At 46.3% G+C, this 19,301-nt stretch overlaps 1 protein-coding gene across 1 annotated transcript in view; it reads right to left on the reverse strand.

Moving 5' to 3' along the window:
- SLF2 (SMC5-SMC6 complex localization factor 2) overlaps positions 1–8,610 on the reverse strand; it is a 64,739-nt gene extending 56,129 nt beyond the window's left edge. Inside the window, exon 1 of the mRNA XM_008270365.4 lies at positions 8,093–8,610. The gene's annotated coding sequence lies outside the window, so the exon portion shown is untranslated. The remainder of the gene's footprint in view (positions 1–8,092) is intronic.
- Positions 8,611–19,301: the final 10,691 nt, after the last annotated feature.

Genomic DNA, 19,301 nt, shown 5'->3' on the forward strand with positions numbered 1-19,301 from the left:
TGATTTTGTGATGTTCAGTCCACCTTAGCCACAGGTTCACATCTGTGGATTCAACTGACTGTGAATTGAGAATTTTTTTTTTAAAAAAAGAACCTGCAAAGTTCCAAAAGCAAAGCTTCAGTTTGCTGTGTTCTGAGCACTGTTCTGAATCCTTGCAGGGGGTACGTCGGTGCCGCCTGCTGCAACCTGCTGTGCTTTTGCAGGGCACAAGTTGCTTGAGCACTGTTTACCTTGTGTCTCATTGTGTACCAGGTGGTTAGACCTACAGGGCTTGGGTACAGTAAGTACAGAACAGTTCACATAGCATTTACATTGTGTTGGGTATTGTAGGTAATCTAGAGATGATCAGAAGTCTGAGGGAGGATGTCCATGAGTCACTTGCAATACGATGCCATTTTATGTAAGGAACTTCAGCTTCCCCAGATCCCGGTGTCCTCTGAGAGGCCTGGGCCAGTTACCCTCTGGATACCGAGGAACAACTGGTAGTCAGATATTTTGGTTTTCACCCATGGTTCCTAGCTCACAGCTCCTATTGCGTGACTAGAACAATAAAGGTAAAAGTCCTTTGTTATCTGCAACAATCCTTTTAAACCTAAGTTTATGTTGATATGATGACAGCCTTATTAATGTAACCTATCAGCTATAGTTGAGTGTATGTTAATCTTACTCAGTCACATCTGCATTTATGTTGATAAGTAACTACCTTATTAGCATAAGCTCATTAAACTGCAGGATGAGGAGTTCCTTGCCAGGGGAACTAACCCTGTGCTCAGAGTTGGATTCACAGCCCATACCCCAAGGAGGGAGAGGGGCTGAAGGTTGAGCTAATGACCAATGGCCAATGATTTAATCAGTCATGCTACATGAAGCTTCCATAAAGTCCCAAAAGGAACTGGGTTTGAGGATCCCGTGGAGAGCCAAATACACGGAGGCTTCCAAGAAGATGAACAGAAAAGGGTGACACACAGGAGGGTGGCACAGTCCAAACTCCACAGAGACTGAAGCTCCTGCACTCAGGGCCCCTCCAGATCCCAGAGGGGTTGACTCATCTCGCTGTTTGCTTGTCTCCTTTAACATATCTTTACCACTAAGCTAAGGAATGTGTTTCCCTGAGTTCTGTGAGCCACTCTAGCAAATTATCTGACTGTAAGAAGGAAGGCTGTGTGGGAATCCTGATTTATAGCCAGAAGGTCAGAAGTTCCCAAGGCCAGGGCTTGCAACTGGCATCGTGTGTGTGTGGTGGGGGAGTCTTGAGGGATGGACTCTCAGGCGTCAGGAGCTGATGTTACAGTGTCAGCATTAGGGGACCCAGCTGGTGCTCACTGCAGAGCTGATCGCTTGCTGGTGGGAAGAAACTCCCTCACATTCGGGGCTCATAGAAGTGCTGTGAGAGCCTGGCCAGAGAGTCTGGTGTTTTTTTTTTTCCCTATTAGCTTGCCTTTTCCCTTCCCAAGCTGAGTAGCCTCTAGGTGGGGAAGAGTGGCTGAGGTGACCCTATCAGGTCCTGCTGTGTCCTCTGTCACAGTAAGGACTGCAGGTGAGAAATGAGAGAGAAGGGACAGTGCTGCAAAAGAGGCAGGAAGATCTCAGATCTCTTGTCCACCCAGCCCCTCACTAAAACCACACTACCCTGCAGCTGGAGAGAGACTGCTCTTGCTCCCTCGTGGCGCTCTTCCCAGCATTCAACACATCTGCCATGGCCCTTTTCTTCAGTGGACTCTGGCCTCTCTATAGAGTCATTCTTGCCACCTCCACCACCCTCAAGCTTCAGCAACACCAGAATACTGATAAGGTGGCATCTGTGTCAGCGAAAATTCCCTGGAAAAGAAATCTAGGATGAAAGGAAGACTTTATTTCAGGAAACAGCTTGCTAACTGGGGAGGGTGCAGCCTTCTGTATAAGAAAGAAAGTGCATCTCAAAGAAGCAAAGAGAGGGCTGTCTTAGATGCAGAAAGTTCCTGCCCAGGCTCCCACTCTGATCCGCTAGGAACTTAGGATGCAAGCTTGCAGGAAACACTCAGGCCTGATTGATGTTTAAAACTGACCACAGATCCTAGTTCATTGGTCAGGTCTGGGTGGCCAAATGCTTTTTGGAGGCCAGTCATCTCTGTGGTTGAAGCAGGAGCATGCCTGGACAGGGGCTGTAAGATGCTGTTTCCAGGCGCACGGAGCAGAGCAGTGTGCGTTTCACAGCCAGTCAGCAAGCGGCTACTCAGCTCCAGTTTGAACTTCAGGCCCCTTTTGCCACTCCGGACTCAAGGCAAACGGTTGACTTCTTCCAGGGTTTCCAGGAGGTAATACAAGTTAAGTGCCTCAGGCCCACCTTCCCCACTTTCATAGAGATGGCATCGGAGAAACATTTCTTAACAATGACACTGAAAACCAGGGGTCAGGCACTGTTTGTTCTAGGATGGCCTGTGGATATGGGTCTGACCCATTTCATCTGTACCACATTCCTCTGAATTAGAAAATGGTGGCCTTTATCCATGTGTTGTCTGCACAGGCATGATGATAAATGGCACCTGGTACTCGGCCCCAGGGAGGAGAGATGTGGGGCTGGGGGAGAACCAGAGGGCACATTCCGCCCTCTCCAGGCCACAATTTCCAGTGGGAATGCAGGACCAGCATTGCCCCTCTCTGTCAAAAGCTAGGGAGCAGAGGGGAGGGACGGTGAGGGGGAGACGGGACAGACCTGCCATGAATATGTGCAGCCCCTCTATGTTTTGACACATTCCCTAACATTTGTTTATTCCTGTAGTACTGCGAGATCATGCTCTCTTAAAGCAAATGTCTCTTGGAAGCAAAAAGAGGAGGAAACTGTGAGTGCTTTTGGTATCCAGAGGAGTATTATCGGGAGTAGTCGATTCCCACTCAGGGGCTTTCAAAGAAATTGCCTTACTTTACCCACGGTCAACATCTATGGGCATTGAGAAGGACTAATAAGGGGCCGATGCTGTGGCATAATGGGTAAACCCGCCACCGCCTGCAGTGCCGGCATCCCATATGGGCGCCGGTTTGGACCGGCTCAGCTCCAGCTGTTGCAGCCATTTGGAGAGTGAACAATTGGATGGAAGACCTCTCCCTCTCTCTCTCTCTCTGCCTGTGCCTCTCTGTAACTCTACCTTTCAAATAAATAAATAAATCTTAAAAAAAAAAAAAAAAAAAGAATGACCAATAGCCTTATCTAAAGTAGAAAATATACATGTCCTTTGACCCGGCAATTCCTCTTCTAATGTATTTTTTTTTTTTTTTTTGACAGGCAGAGTGGACAGTGAGAGAGACAGAGAGAAAGGTCTTCCTTTGCTGTTGGTTCACCCTCCTGTGGCCGCCGCGGCCGCCATGCTGAGGCCGGCGCGCTGCGCTGATCCGAAGCCAGGAGCCAGGTACTTATCCTGGTCTCCCATGGGGTGCAGGGCCCAAGCACTTGGGCCATCCTCCACTGCACTCCCTGGCCACAGCAGAGAGCTGGCCTGGAAGAGGGGCAAACGGGACAGAATCCAGCGCCCCGACCGGGACTAGAACCCGGTGTGCCGGCGCCGCAAGGTGGAGGATTAGCCTAGTGAGCCACGGCGCCGGCCTCTAATGTATCTTTGAGATGTACTCCGATATTCACAAAGGTAGCATTGCAACACTGCAGTAGCAACAGGCTGAATGGACTAAATAGTCCAGTGATAGGGAACTAGTTACACAAATGATGGCACATTCACACAGTCATATAACAGACTATAGTCAGGAAGTCGGAATTATGCACACAGGACGTGTTAGGGTTAAATGTGCAGATCTGTGGCTTTGGGCACCCTTTCTGTGCCTCTGTGCTCACATGTAAAGGGGAATGATGATAGTGCCTACCTTGTAAATGTTTGTGAGCATTAAATGAATTATATAATTAAAGTGCTTACCACAGTGCCTGAAATGTAGTGAGTATAAAGTTTAGTAATTTTTATTGGTAATATAAACCGATGTGGCATAATCTCATATATAAAGCTTTTTATCCATTTTATTTGTATTTGGAAGGCAGAGAGACAGATACACAAACAAAAGATCTCCCATTTACTCTCTAAGTGCCTGCAAAAGCCAGGACTGGGCTAGATTGAAGCCAGGAGCCGGGAACTCAGTCTGGGTCTCCCAGTTGGGTGACAGGAACCCAAGTACTTGAACCATCACTTGCAGCCTCCTAGGTTGTTCATTAACAGGAAGCTGCAATTAGGAATGGAGCTGGAAATTGAGCTCAGATACTCCAATATGGGATGTGGATGTCCCAAGGGATGTTTCAACCACTACAGCAAATACCCATCCCTCTAAGATATGTTGTGAAAATAATACGTTGCAGGAAGTATAGTGCTTTGTATGTATGTCCCTGTTTGTATATCAGCAAACAGGATTATTTGCATGCATATGCCAGGATTATCTCTGGGAGGATTCCGTGCTGCTTAAGTGAATTGCTGACTGCAGCCTGGTGCTCTGTGTGGATGCATCCTCACTGAACCAGTCCCCAGCCGCCTGACTAGTTAGCCCCTTTCAGTCTTTTGTACTAATAATGCTGCAGTGAATGCCTTTATATATCCATCTTTGTGAGCACAGAAGTATATCTCTTAAGTTGCATTAGAAGGGAAATTGTTGGGTCAAAGGACATGTATGTTTTTAAACATGTATTTTTATTCAAAAGACAATATGACAGAGAGGGGGGAGAGAGAGAGAGAGCGAGAGCGAGTGAGCAAGCAAGCAAGCAAGCTTCCATCTGCCGGTTCAGTCTTCAACTGTTTGCAATAGCTGGGGCTGGGCAAGGCTGAATCCAGGAGCCCAGGATTCCATCCGGGTCTCCCATGTGAGGGGCAGGGCCCAAAAACTTGGGCCGTCTTCCCTTGCATTTCCAGGCACATTAGCATGAAGCTGGATTGGAAACAGAGAACTACGACTCCAACACTTTGATATGGGTTGTGAGCATCATAAGCTGTAGATTAACCTGCTGTATCACAACGCCAGCCCCCATTTTATAGTTTTGATAGATATTGACCAATAGTGCTTTTCAGAGTCCAGCTTGCTTATAGGTAAAGAAGCTCAACAATGGTTGCCTGTGGAGAGGTTTCCCTCTATGTGTAAATTTATATTTGACTAGGTACATATCTTGCTTTTCCAAAGAAATACATAAATATCTACCTATGTCTATCTCATAAAAAAAAAAAAAGGACCAATGATTCGGCTGAAAAGGTCTGCTAAGTGTTCTGCTCCATGCTTTCAATGAAGACTTTGCAGGTGGCCCCTCCTGCTTCCTTGTTCCCCTTCTCAGATCTCGCCACTGACATCTCTGCTCTTCCTCCCTGCTACTTGTGGGCAGTGTAGCTGCCATTATGTGGCTTATCAGGGATTTGATAGGGTAAACATTTGTTGCTGGGCTCTTGAGTCAGCATACCTCTTTATCTTCACTCCCCCAGCCCCAAATATGATTTCCTCTCCTTCTGTGTTTCTTATCTCCGTGAATAGTTTCATCATTTCCCACTCCAACCCGTCACCCAAGCCAAAAACCTGGGAGTCGGATAATGCCTTCCTCAGTCACCCTTCGTCCCCACGTGTTAGCAGTCACGGAGTCTGAGTTTGCACCAAATAACACTGGTATGCTTCCTTCTGTCTTACACACACAACTATTTGATTTGACTTTTCTTTTTTAGAAATACAAAAAATACAGACAAACACAAAATAACATTACAAACACATATTCACAACTCCAAACTGTGACTCAACATTTTGTCCAGTTTCTTGTCTTGTTTGGTCTTTTTGTTTTTATAGAAAGACAGTATCAGTCCTTTTTAACTACCATACTCAATTTAGCTTCCCTCTCCCCTACTATTGTGATTTTCAAGTTCACTAGACATTTTGTACATACACCAATATGAATATTTAGTCATAAAATTGGGTATGATTGTTTCATATATATTTAAAGAATATTCGTACAGGGATGCTGTTAACATACCACACGTGATTGGTCCAGTACAAGCAGTGCTATCATGGACATCTCTGTACCCGTTCCTGTGTGCCCATGCAAGAATTTCCATGGGTTCCATGCTCAGAAGGGAAATTACTGGGTCACTGGGTATTTGCGTTATCAAGTTTATTGCATCTGTCAAATTGCTTTCCATAAATGGTGACTTGGTCTATAGCCCCACTGGCTATATAAGAGAGAGCTCCAGTAGTTGATATTGTCACCCTTTTTTGTGGTTGCCCGTATGAATGGTGAAAATAGCTTCTCATTGTTTTATTTTGAATACCTTGATTAGTAGTGAATAGCTCTTCAGACTTTTTTTTTTGGAGGGGGGCTACTTGGATCCTTCCTTTATTAATTGCCTATTTCTGTATTTCACTCATTTTCTACTAAGTTGTTTTTGTTTTTCTTACTGGTTTGGAGATATATATATATATTAACAGGCAGAGTGGACAGTGAGAGAGAGAGACAGAGAGAAAGGCTTTCTTTTTGCCGTTGGTTCACCCTCCAATGGCCGCTGTGACTGGCGCGCTGCAGCCGGTGCACCGCGCTGATCCAAAGCCAGGAGCCAGGTGCTTCCTCCTGGTCTCCCATGCGGGTGCAGGGCCCAAGCACTTGGGCCATCCTCCACTGCACTCCTGGGCCACAGTAGAGAGCTGGCCTGGAAGAGGGGCAAACGGGACAGAATCCGGTGCCCTGACTGGGACTAGAACCCAGTGTGCCGGTGCCGCAAGGCGGAGGATTAGCCTATTGAGCCGTGGCGCTGGCTTGGTTTGGATATTTCTAAAAATGCATATTTTGAAAACTCAGAACCCCTGTCCATCCCTCCTGATACAGGTCCTGGTCTGCCCTTGCAAAGTCTCTTGCAACAGCTTTCAAATTGGCCTCCTTGCCTTCTGTAGCCTAAACTACCTTCGTAATAAGCAAATCTGAGCATGCTGCTCCCAAACTCGTTACCCACAGGAAAACAAAATGAAACAAAAGCATCCCCCCCAACAAAACCATACAAAACCTTCAAACGCATTGTACATCTTGCCGTTCTAGGAACTTGATGGGCCCCTTCTCTGCCCATGCTGTGTTGTCACACCGCTCCTCCCTGCACAGCTCACAGGGAGCCGCTCAGACCAGTGGTCATGGCCATCCTCTGAACATACCAGTCCCACTCCTGCTGCTGGACTTCTGTGCCAGCCATTGGTGGTGACACTTGCTCTCCTACTAAAAATTTCCCTGACATCCCTAAAGAGACCTCATGGTTCCTTGCTCAAACCTTATACCCCCTATGAATCCACTATAATAGTCACGATTTTGCATTGAAATGATTGATTATGACTTTTCCAAAGCTTCGTTTGGATAAAGCTCTGACTATTCATCTCGAGAGACAGTATAGCAGCATGGTTAGGAGTGTGGGCTCTGAAGCCAGACAGGCTGGGTTTGAATCTTAGCCCTGTTACTCTGGGAAGTTACGTAACCTCTCCATGCCTCAGATCCCCATCTGTAAAATGGAGGTAGTGATAGTCCCCATCCCATTGGCTCGTAGTAAATCAGTTAGTATTACAAAGTGCTTATAACAGTCCCGGGCATTAGGAGATGTTCAGTAGTGTTAATTCTGATGATTCTGATTCATTAACTCATTATTAGTACCTATCATTCATAGCAGGCACTGGCATACTTGCATGAATGCCAGGTCTACCCACCCAGATGTCTTAATTAGGCATTTTGAGAATTAAGACTGAATCCGTCCAGTGGTTTTGGGGTGGTACATCCTCAAGGGGGATAGATCCCACAGCTGGATTAGTTTTCCCAGGCCGTCTCCCGCCCAGCCCTGACTTCCTCTGAGGTTCCTAGAGGAGGCACACCTGGGGCGAGAGCAGTGCTAGCCCAGGCGACACTTGAACATCCCTGAATTAAGTTTCAGGAGTCAGTTCACTGTCACTTAGTTCTGGCTCCAGTCTTTGTCAGTAGTGCCCCCTTTACTTCCTTCTGTCCCCAGCCTCTCGCTTCCCCACAGAAACAACTGGAGGTACTGGAAAAATGCATTACTTGAAATGAACCTGAGAACATCGTTTGCATTTTAAAGACCTTGGCTAGCCCGCCCCGTCCTCTCCCGCCACTCACCAAATCCGCCTTTTCCCTCTTCTCTTCACTCTTGCAGCCGGCTACAGTCTGAGGTCTCAACATGTGGAAAGCCCAAACCTCCTGTGCCAAGATTCCCTCAGAATCCAGTTTCCCACGTGGGGCCTCACAGGCTCTTTACCATAATGTTCTCATCTGAACTCTTCCAAGCACAGAATTCTTACTCCGCGTTCTTCTTGTGACCAGAGCAGAAAGAAACCTTTGCTGTGTAGTCAGGAACAGGAAAATGTACTTTGTTATTGTTTTGTAGAGCATAGCCTACAAATGCCACGCCTGATTTTCTCAGAGGCCCTTAGAATGCTGCTGGCTTAGATCACAAATGAAAAATTCAGATGTGGACAGGTGGGAAAGTCAAGGGATCAGCCTGGGGGATTCTGGGTGTCTCCAATTCAGCAGGACAAATGGAAAAACAACAGGTGTCCACAGATGTCCCGACACACAAGGCTCACTTTGAGATTGAATTCTCTCATGAAATCTGCCCCTTCTTTGTGTGGCTCCCCAACCCCCACCCCCACCCCAACCTCTGCAGGGCTCAGAAAACTATGCATTCTACTGGCCTTATGTTACAGGTACCATGAGGTCATGTGTGACTCACTCAGGATTAGCTGGCTTTAGGACTCAAAGTTCTGACATTTTCAGGCTGTTAGTCATACTATGTTATAGCCTCCCTACTTCCATGATAATTAAAAACTTCATGTTGGTTTAAGCAAATACTCGGGGCTGTCGTGATTGATAGGACAGAGATCTGGTGGGGTCCTCAGAGTGCACAGTGCTCTATTTAAGAAGACAGTTTCGGCCAGCACGCAGCTCACTAGGCTAATCCTCGCCTGCGGCACCGGCACCCCAGATTCTAGTCCCAGTTGGGGCGTCAGATTCTGTCCTGGTTGCTCCTCTTCCAGGCCAGCTCTCTGCTGTGGCCCGGGAAGGCAGTGCTTGGGCCCTGCACCTGCATGGGAGACCAGGAGGAAGCACCTGGCTCCTGGCTTCGGATGGGCGCAGCGGCCAGCTGTGGCGGCCATTTGGGGGGTGAACCAATGGAAAAGGAAGACCTTTCTGTCTGTCTGTCTGTCTGTCTCTCACTGTCTAACTCTGCCTGTCCAAAAAAAAAAAAAAAAAAAAAAAAAAGACTTTCAGGTAGGGTAAGAAGGTATATGGGGGTGCTTCAGAAGTCTATGGAGGGCTGGTATTGTGGCACAGTCAGGTGAGCTGCTGCTTGTGACACTGGCATCCCATTTCAGAGTGCCAGTTTGAGTCCCAGCTTCTCTGCTTCCAATCCAGTTTCCTCCCAATGCTCCTGGGAGGCAGTGGAGGATGACCCTAGGGCTTGGACCTCACCCCCCATGTGGGAGAGCTGGGCAGAGTTTCTGGCTCCTGGCTTTGGCCTAGCCCAGCCGTGGCCTGGCTGTTGTGGAGTGTGAACCAGCAGATGAAGGGTCTCTGTATTACTTTGTTCTTCAAATAAATCTTTAAATATGTGTGTGTGTGTGGGTGTGTGTGTGTGTGTGTATGGAGGATTGCGTAAGTTATATGCAAATACTATGTCCTTTTATACTCAGGATTTTATACTTCAGCTTCTATGGATTTGGGTATCTGCAGGGGTCCTAGAACCAATCTGCTATGGATATCAAGGGATGACTTGAAAACTTGTTCCTCTGCCTCAGATAGGGATATAACTTTAATCTCTGATTTCTTCCTTTACCCAGGATCATAGACAAAACTGCAGTATTAGTGTACGTTCTTTTCATACACATACAGGATGTTTACAAAGAATAGACCATGTGCTAAGCCTTAACAAGATTCAGTCGCGTGCTAATACACTGATACTAGACAAATAACAGTTTCTGTTAACAATGCAGTGTAACTGAAATTCAGTGACGAAAGTACCACATTTAAGTATTAAATAACTAATTTAAGACACAACCTAATTCTAAATTCTCTAGCACAGATAATGTAAAAGAAAAACTTAATGAATTTTGATTTTTTACCTTTTTTCTAATTATGGTAAGAACATTTTTGAAGATTTATTCATTTATTTTATTTGAAAGGCAGAGTGACAAAGAAGGAAAGACAGAGAAATCTTCCATCCACTGGTTCATTCTCTGGATGACCCCAACAGCTGGAGCTGGTCCAGCCAGAAGCCAAGAGCCCAGAAACCCATCGGATGCATTAGCAGGAAGCTGGATTGGAAACAGAGCCTCCGGGACTTGAACCGGGTCTCCCATATGAGATGCTGACATAACAAGCGGCACCACACCAGCCTCTCTAAGACCTTTACTGCTGAGCAGAACTGCCCGTGAGTCAAGTTAATTCACATCTCACCTGTGTCCATACAGGTTTGAAGACAGTTCATTTGCTTGTGAACTCAATTCTGGACCTGGGGAAAGCCTCCTTGCCAGTGCTTATGACACCCCTGTATTCAGGCCAAGGAAATGCCTCCATTATCCTGACTCTTGGTCACAGGCACTAGCATTTGAAAGACTCTGTTAATCTCTGGAGAGGAGCCCACACCTGCCAGGCAGCTAATGTTTAAAAAGATTGACATGGACAGATGCTCAGCCTATCTCTTACGTTAAAAATGTTACAAGCAAATGTGTATTGTATGCATTATCTAATTTGTAAACCAGGCACATGCCTGAGGCACCAAGAAAGAAAAATATGTATATGTAATTTTTTAAAACATTGAAATAATTATTAGAGGAAAAGTGAAAACAGACTTTTTTGTTTATATTATTGTTCTAATATTTTTATTTTGATCCACACATGAGCAGGAGGAGAGGACATGTTATCTATTTTCAGGCTTAAGGTTGCCTAAGTTATAAGTCTGGCTGTGATTTTATTATATTAATTCTGTGAAAATTCACATATATGTTCATATGTATGAAATGTTTGGAGGGGGCTGGTGCTGTGGCTCAGCAGGTTAAAGCCTTGGCCTGCAGCACCGGCATCCCACATGGGCGCCGGTTTGAGTCTGAGCTCTTCCACTTCCAATCTAGCTCTTTGCTAATGTGCCTGGGAAAGCAGAAAAGGATGGCCCAAGTTTTGGGCCCCTGCACCCACGTGGGAGACCTGGAAGAAGCTCTGGCCGTTGCAGCCATTTGGGGAGTGAACCAGCAGATGGAAGACCTCTCTCTGTAACTCTGTCTTTCAAATAAACAAAATAAATCTTAAAAAAAAAAGAGAGAGAAATGTTCGTAGATGCAGAGAAAGTAATCTAGATACATGCACCTCAACTTAACAATGGTTGTATCCCTGAGAGCTAGAATTTTAATTTCTGCCTTACATATTTCTGTAATTTTTGACATTTTACAGTGACTACTAAGTCAGGAAAACAATGAAGATTAAAAACAAAACACAAAGTGCAGCCCTTGCTCACGTGGCTGTGTGAGGTCTCACCTGGTTTCTGGCTGCCAAACACTGGGGCAAACATCTCCCGGAAACAGCCTGAGGCGCATCCCCGGTTCTCTGCAGCATCCTCAGATCCTCGACCCCTCACTGCCACCCCTGGCCTCTGGCCACTCCCTGCTCTGCCCCCTCGGCCGGCTGGGCTCTGCAGCCATTCGTCTGACTCTTAAGATTCCAGCTCAGACCCCCTAATAAAAATCCTTCTTTTTCCTCTGTAAACAGAGCTTCTGGACATTTTATTGTGTGGTCCAGAACTTGCTGTAAACGTTCTGGCGAGCTGGATGAAAGTAAAATGTGGATGTGAGCAATTAGAGAAGCGGAGCACAAGGACTCTCGCAAGGCTGTGTCTCAGTGAGAGGTGGCAGGGGCGTCAGTCCCAGGCAGGGGGTACTCACCGGTTTCCTGTTGGTGCAGAGAGGCGATCCCAGCGTTAGGGGTGTTGGGAGGTGCTGGGGGGGGGGCGGTCTTTGATGGGCTGGGAGACTTTCCTGGGTGGAGAAGCAACAGGGGCTGGAGCTTCCTGAAAACAAAGGCTGTTGGGACCAACTGGGATTTAGAGGGCTTTAGCTAATCCGTGGCTTGGAGACACATAGATTACCTGTCTGGCCTGTGTGATGGTGTCTTACACAGAGACTATCCAACAAAGGAGAGGCCTAGGAGAACAGGGCTCCTCTGGGCCACTTCCCAGGTAAAGCTGATGGCAACATAGAGCAGCTTTTGTTTGATGAACATTTAGTTGGCCACCCAGGGAGAAGGAGAGGGAGAGGGAGAGAGAGAGAGGGAGGAGGGTGGTAAGGGCTTCCGCTAACCGTATTAGAAGAGCCAGGTATGGGAACCAAATTTTGTAACACCTGCAAGTTCTTGGCTATGTGTGGCTTCCTCGGTTGTGTTTGTATTTTCCACACCTGTTTCCATGGTGATTAGCAGTAAATCAATGGCAGTAAAACTGTAAAAGCTTTAAAGTAAAATATGGGGAGGCATCGTTGCATAGCTGGTTAAGCTGCTGCTTGGGGTGTTCGTGTCCCATATCCGAGTGAGTGGTTCAAGTCCCAGCTACACCACGCTTGTTTTCAATCCAGCTCCCTGTTAATGCTTTGGCAAAGGCAGTGGATCATGGCCCAAGTATTTGGGCCCATGTCACCTGCTTAGGAGACCTGTATGGAATTCTGGGATCCTGGCTTTGGCCTGGCCTAGCCCTGGTTCTTGAGGCCATTTGGGGAGTGAACCAGTGGATGGAAGATCTAGCTCTCCCTCTTTGTCACTCTGCCTTTCAAATAAATGAATGAATCTTTTTTAGCAAATAAAATAAGATGTGTTTGTCTTTTGGGGCAACAGTGAAAGGGAAGCTGAGGGCCAGCACTGTAGCACACGTAGGTAAAGCCACTGCCTGCAGTGCCAGCATCCCATATGGGCGCTGGTTCAAGACCAAGCTGCTCCACTTCTGATCCAGCTCTCTGTTATGGCCCGGGAAAGCAGTAGAAGATGGTCCAAGTGCTTGGGACCCTGCACCCACGTGGGAGATCCAGAAGAAGCTCCTGGCTCCTGGCTCCTGGCTCCAGATCGGCGCAGCTCCGGCCATTGCGGCCAGCTGGGGAGTGAATCAATGGATAGAAGACCTCTCTCTCTTTCCCTGCCTCTCCTTCTTTCTCTCTGTAACTCTGACTTTCAAATAAATAAATAAATCTTAAAAAAAAAAAAGAAAGAAAGAAAGAAAGGGAAGCTGGGAAGGCTGACAGAGGCATTTCCCTATGGAGGAGAAAGCGGGCTGGCACTGGTGCCCTTGGCAGGAGGTCCAGGAGATCCTGATCTGGTGCAACCTTGGGCCAGCAAGGCCTGGGGTACTTAGTTAAAATAATAAAGGAGGGGGCCCGAGCCATGGTGCACTAGGTTAATCCTCCGCCTGTGGCGCCCTCATCCCATATAGGCACCGGTTCTAGTCCCGGTTACTCCTCTTCCAGTCCAGCTCTCTGCTGTGGCCTGGGAAAGCAGCAGAGGATGGCCTGAGTGCTTGGGCCCCTGCACCCACCTGGGAGACCAGGAAGAGGCACCTGGCTCCTGGCTTCGGATCAGCGCAGCTCCAATCGTGGAGGCCATTTGGGGAGTGAACCAACGGAAGGAAGACCTTTCTCTCTGTCTCTCTCTCAGTGTCTGTAATTCTACCTGTCAAATAAATAAATAAAATCTTTTAAAAAAACTACATAAAAAATAAAAAAGGAAATAACCCTCCCCTCATTTTACTTGCCCCTCTGCTGTGACCCTTATTTCATACCTACCTCACATAATAAATTGCCCTGTGCCTGTTTTCATTTATATTTACATCTTTACATCTGGATGTAATGATACAACTACGGGGGCCAGCGTTGTGATATAGTAGGTAAAGCCGCCACCTGTGATGCTGACATCCATGTGGGCTCCAATTGAAGTCCTGGTTGCTCTACTTCCGAATCAACTCCCTGCTAATGTACCCAGGAAAGCAGCAGCAGATGACCAAGTGCTTGGGCCCCTGCTACCCACATGGGAGACATGGAAGAAGCTCTGGCACCTGGCCTCAGCCTGGCCCAACTCCAGCAGTTGCGGCCATCTGGGGATCTGGGGAAAGGCAGATCTCTCTCTCTCTCTCTCCCCCTTTCCCTCTCCCACTTTCTAACTCTTTCAAATAAATAAGTAAATCTTAATCAAAAAAATGAAGATAATTATGCTGCCCATGTTCTTACATTCCTAGACACCTAGTACAGAACTGGACATGTATCAGGGGTCAATATATTTTTCTTTCTTTTTTTCTTGTAAAGAATTTTACTTCTATATGAATAGGAACAATGCATAAATATAAATTTTTTGTTTACTCTTTTCCTTGGCTTTTTTTCCTGCCTCTTCTCAAGTTCATGTAATCATATGTAAATAGAACACACACACACACACACACACACACACACAGGAGCCATTCAAACAGCTCATGAAAGATGAAATTAAAAGATTATACAAAAATTCTGAAATCCATACGCATTTTTTTACAATGTGCATTTTTCACTAACCTTTTGAAATGCTCTCATATAAGTTTTTTCTTTCTATTTTGTAAAAATATGATTATATGGGGCCTGTGTTGTGGTGTAGCACCCATAAGGATACTGATTTGAGTCCTGGCTGCTCCTCTTCCCATCCAAGTCCCTGCTAATGGTCTTGGAAAAGCAGCAGCAGATAACCCAAGTGCTTGGGTTCCTGTACCCATGCGGGAAATCTAGAGAAAACTCCTGGCTCCTGGCTTTGGTCTGGCCCAGGCCTGGCTGTTGTAGCTGTTAGGGGACTGAACCAGCAGATAGATGATTTTCTCTCTCTCTCTCTCTCTCTCCCCCTCCCTTTTTCCTTTCCTCCCTCTCCCTCTCTCTGTAACTCTGCCTTTCAAATGAATAAAATAAATTTTTTAAAACATCTTTATTTTGCTTGAAAGTCACAGTTACACAGAGAGAGGCGATGCAGAGAGAGAGAGGTCTTCCATCTGCTGGTTCACTCCCCAGATGGCCGTAATGGCCGGAGCTGTGTTGATCCAAAGCCAGGAGCCAGGAGCTTCTTCCTGGTCTCCCAAAACCTCAGTAAGACTTCTTGCAAAAGAAAAAGAAGAAAAAAAAAATCTCTTGGAAGTTCAAGTGAACCACAATACCATTTTATTCTTTTTTTTTAAAGATTTATTTTATTTATTTGGAAGACAGAGTTACAGAGAGAAGTAGAGACAGAGATGTCATCCATCTGCTGGTTCACTCCCCAGATGGCCGCACAGCCGGAGCTACACCGATCTGAAGCCAAGAGCCAGGAGCTTTCTCCGGGTCTCCCACATGGGTGCAGGGTCCCAAGGACCTGGGCCATCTTCTACTACTTTCCCAGGCCATAGCAGAGAGCTGTATCGGAAGAGGAGCAGCCAGGACTAGAACCTGTGCCCATATGGGGTGCTGGTGCTTCAATCCTGGGCTTTAACATGCTGTGCCACAGCGCCAGCCCCCATTTCATTCTTTTTGTTTAAAGATCATTTATTGGAAAGGCAGAGGGGGCATGAGAAGTGGGGACAGGGGAGGAGAGGTATCTTCCATCCACAAGTTCACTCCCAAAATATCCATAACATTCAAGGATGCACCAGACATAAATCAAGAGTGAGGAGTTCCATTTAGGTCTCCCACATGGGTGGCAAGGACCCAGGTATTTAAGCCATTATCTGCTGCCTCCTAGGGTATACATTAATGGGAAGCTGGATCAGAACTTATTCCTTTAGTGGATGCATCGTAGTAGAGGTGTGGCTGTGCTATGCTTTATTCAAGGTGTGGTTATGCTGGAGCCCCAGCTTTCTTTTTTCTTTTTCTTTTTTGTTAAAAAGATTTGTTTTATTTACTTGACAGAGCTACAGAGAGTAAGGGAAAGACAGAAAGCTCTTCCATCCGCTGATTCACTCTCCAGTGGCCACACGGCTGAGGCTGGGCCAGGTGGAAGCCAGAAGCTTGAAACTCCATATGGGTCTCCCACGTGGGGCCGTCCTCTGCTGCTTTCCCAGGAGCAGTAGCAAGGAGCTAGATCAGAAGCGGAGCAGCCAGGAGTCCAACCAAGGCTCCCACGTGGAATGTACACATTGCAAACAGCTTCCAACTGGCTGCGCCATGATGCTGCCCTCAAGCCCCTGGCTTTCTCCAGCTGATTGCTCACATCTCCTCCCAACCTGGCACACAGTGACATCAAGTTGGTTGCTTAAAACTGGCCCCTATTCAGGGTTTTAATTTGTTTCTGTACCCCTCCCCCCGGGATGAAGGTGGGGAGAATGGCTAGCCCAAAGCAGCAATGCTGATCTGTCATCCTGATGTACTTATCTTATGTCCTGGTGTTTGCTTTTCTGTGGGATTGAGGAGTCAGAGAATACATATTTTCAGTTTCTAAGGATGTTGCCAGGTTAGAAAGGATTGTAGAAATTTACATTTCGACCAGCAGCATGAAAATTGCTTTTCCTGCATCCCTGGAATTACCCTCAATTGGATTTTTGTTGGTCCAAACAGTATAAAATAATATCTCACTTTTAAAAAATTTGCATCTACCTGAATACTACTAATTCTGAGCTTTTTTTTCTTATACATGTTGACCAAAGTGTGTTCATTGGTGAGGTAGCTTCTGATATCCTTTGCCCATTTTTCTATTGAATTATTTGTTTCCCTTTGGTCCATTTAGAGATCTTTTTGTTTGTTGTTGTTTTTAATTCTCTGTCTAATCCTGTATATTCAGTAGACGGAGCAGATGAAGGAAGCACTGAGCTAACACCAGCCCCTAATCCTGTGTATGATTAAGATTTTTCTCCAAATCTATTGTTTTCCCACTTCTTTATTTATTTTATTTTTTGCCATTCAAAAGGTTTTTTAATTGTTACAAGGTAAAATATGTCAATACTTTCTTTTATAGCTTTTGGATTTCCAATCTTGGCTTACAAAGCCCTCCCTCCCTATATTGAACTTGTAGCCTTCTAAATTTTCAAAAGTGTTATTGTCTTCTTTTTTACATTTGTCTTTAATCTATATGGAGTTTATATTTGTATGTGGTATAAAATATGAGTCCAGTTTTATTTTCTTCCTGATGGAAGTTGTCTTGGCACTGTTTATTAAATAATCCATTCTTTTTCATGGAATTGAAATACCAACTGTGTCACACAGTAAATTCTCACATGTATACTTGCTCTATTTCTGGGTTCTCTATTTATTTTATTCCTCAGATCCATTTATCAATCCCCATGCCGATACCAAATCGATTTAATTACGGTGGTTTTATAGTACATTCTGATATCTGAGGAGACAAGGCTCACCCTTTTTCTTTCTCATATTTGTATTTGCTGTTCTAAAGCATTTATTCCCTCTGTAACTTGAAGATCATTTTATTCAATTTTCCCTTCAAATAAAAACTTCTTGCTATCCAATTAGAATGGCATCAACTGTGTACATTAATTTTGGAGAAGTTGACATACCACTATTTTTTCATTCTTCCCAAAGATATTTGGGAGTACCTATTTTGCAACAAGCTCGGAGGATGTAGCATGGTCTCTGCCCTCCTCGAGTCCAGTTATGTTGTTTACAAATAAACAGCCCAGTAATGCACCCTTGGGTGTATGCCTGACAGAGACGAATGCTGACGCCCACCACAAAGACACTTGTAAGAAAGCTCAGAGCACTTTTATGGCACACAGATGAGAACTAGAGGTAATGCAAGTGTTCCCACAGTAGAGTGGATACATAGATGGTGCTGTGTTTATGCAATGGGAAATCGCACCGCAGTGAGGAAGCAGGAACCCTTGCTACCCCAGCAACACAGATGAACCTATCAGAGTTCACGCTGACCAGAAGACGGGGTGCACAGAAGAGCACATACTGAGTCCATCCATATCAAGTTCCAAAACAGGCAACACTTGTTCAGAGGTGGGGTGGAATAGTGGCCACTTTGGGCAGGTGGATGCATACTGGCTGTGAGAGGACACCCGGGAACCTTTGAGTGGTGGTCAGCCAGGTCCAGGCAGACTCGCACTGAGCCACACCCTCATGGGCCAGCAGCCTTCCCATTTGTATGTGATACTTCAGTCAAAACAAAAGGAATGAAAGGGAGATTCATCCCCACAAACAGGCTCCTGCCCTTCAGGGTGCCTGGGGTGAGCAGCCATCTTGGGCCTCTGCCTTCTGCTTGCTCCATCTCTGAAAAACAGAGCTTTCTAGTGCTTTCTAAGCTAGGCTGTTGAAACCTCCAAGCTGCTACAGCTGCTGCTGATGTCATAGTTTTGCAGCCGTCCTCCACTTTAAAAGAATTCATTAAGGAAGCTCTTGATGGACTGTGGTACAGTCCTGGGGAGCAGCGACAGACCCGCAGCAGCCAGCTGAGACTCCCCCCTCTCCAACTGGTCAATAAGAATCCTGGGTTGTGTGTCTTACCCCCAAAAGAGTTATAAAGTTCAGTAAGTGCCTGGAAAGCAGGCAAGACTCTGCGATGCAATCTGGATCACCCATTACCAATTTGCTTTGCTCACCCACCGTAGTGGCTGGGCCTTATGCTTCCTAGGGGAAAATGAGCAGTTTGAATGCCTGCCCCCTCCTCCTGCCTTCTCCCATCTCATCCACTCTCCTCCCTTTGTTCTCCATAAATGGGTTGCCTAATGTTAGGGGAGGGGGGGATGCCTATATTTGTGGCTCTTTGGGGAGAAAACTTTGAGCCAAACTTGGGGCTCCACACGTAACCCCGAGACTGCGAGCGTGGGATAGAGCCTGCAGCAGTTGCAGAAAGATGAGGCCGCGGCACCGCTGAGCTGAGTTATTTCGTGTCATTTTGTATTTCCGCTCTCCGGGGCGGTGACTCACTGCTTTCCAGTTCAGTGTGAGGACATGTCCCACGGTGCCGACTGCCCGATGTTCCTGGAGGACATTCCTAACCCACCACTCACCACGTTATTAGAAATCTAACTCCAAAATCACTAATCCCCAAACAGCCTCTGTTCTCTCAACCGCTGGCTTCCTCGCTTTGATTTTATGCACAGTAGTTCTAAACTCAAGGCCAAAAATTCTACCCCATGCCGAGCCACTTTCAAAGGAGAACCAATATGCTAAGACTAGAGGGGAATTTGAATAGCGGCTAATTGTCAGTTTGTCTAGTGAAAACAGCTTCCTCTGGCCCCTGAGCGGGCTGGTTATTTGTTAAAGGTTGCTGGGGTCTGGGGGCACCTCGCTGTCAGGGGCAGCTCGAACTCAGCAGTTTTAATTATTAATCAGGTCAAGGCTGGTGACAATTTTTCTGC

Source organism: Oryctolagus cuniculus, chromosome 15 (genome assembly GCF_964237555.1).
Source record: "Oryctolagus cuniculus chromosome 15, mOryCun1.1, whole genome shotgun sequence".
NCBI classification, from domain to species: Eukaryota; Metazoa; Chordata; class Mammalia; order Lagomorpha; family Leporidae; genus Oryctolagus; species Oryctolagus cuniculus.